The sequence below is a fragment of the Tachyglossus aculeatus genome, chromosome X4, assembly GCF_015852505.1.
Source record: "Tachyglossus aculeatus isolate mTacAcu1 chromosome X4, mTacAcu1.pri, whole genome shotgun sequence".
Classification (NCBI taxonomy): domain Eukaryota; kingdom Metazoa; phylum Chordata; class Mammalia; order Monotremata; family Tachyglossidae; genus Tachyglossus; species Tachyglossus aculeatus.
The window spans coordinates 47,401,147-47,402,083 of NC_052098.1; positions in this window are offsets into that span (position 1 = coordinate 47,401,147).

Consider the following 937-nt stretch of genomic DNA (forward strand, 5'->3'; position numbering starts at 1 on the left):
TAGGCTTAGTGTGTTCTTGAGTTTCAAATGTCAAATATTTTTAAATGGGACCACTAGGGGGAACCATTCACTATGTATAACGTGTTCTAGAAAATTGTCAATAACCACTTAAGTGATAAAAATAATAGTCTTTAAGAGCTTACCTTGTGTCCGGCACACAAAAAAGCTACTTCCTTTGATTTATTATTGAATTCATCCCAAACTTTACATTTGCTGTCTTCGGTGGAATTGGAAAGAAAACTAATTAGTTTTAAAAGTGAACTGGACAAAGTAGTTGAAGAAAATACAGCTTGGCAAAAAGAAGTTAATGTCTTATCAGAGCTGAAATATTTATCTAATGAAGCAGAATTGCTGAGGAAGGAGGTAAATATTTCAAAAGAAGGGATGGCTTTTTTTTATTGGGTTGCATGCTTTACCTAGAAAGCAGTTGTAAGACATTAACACTAATTTTGTTTTTCAAGTCAATATGGTTTATAAAGGACCAGATTCCTGGTGCTCATATTTAAGTACAGCTGATCTCATTATATAATTAAACACAGTGCAATCTGATGTTACTGATTAGAGCAAATTGCTAATATGTGAAAAAGTGCAAATGCTGGTCTTTTAATAGCACTATTCCATTATCTATTGTCTCTTTAAATTCCTGACATTTCTTAAATCAGGCAAATTAATTGGTAACTATGTCCTAAAATAGAAGTCTTCAACTTAGAAAATGAAACAATACCTCTTTGTCTCAGTATTTCCCCCAAAGAACTTCCTCAACCCCTTCCATCCTGATGTGCACATCTCACATCCAGGCCCCAAATCACTTCTGCTTGTGCTCACACACATTGAGCTGGTCTTCTATTGGAGTAGGAGAGCAGCAGCAGCCCTGGAAAGGTGAGAAGAGCACATGTCTGCTGAGCCTCAAAGCCCAGCTCCCTTCCCATCTGTTTCT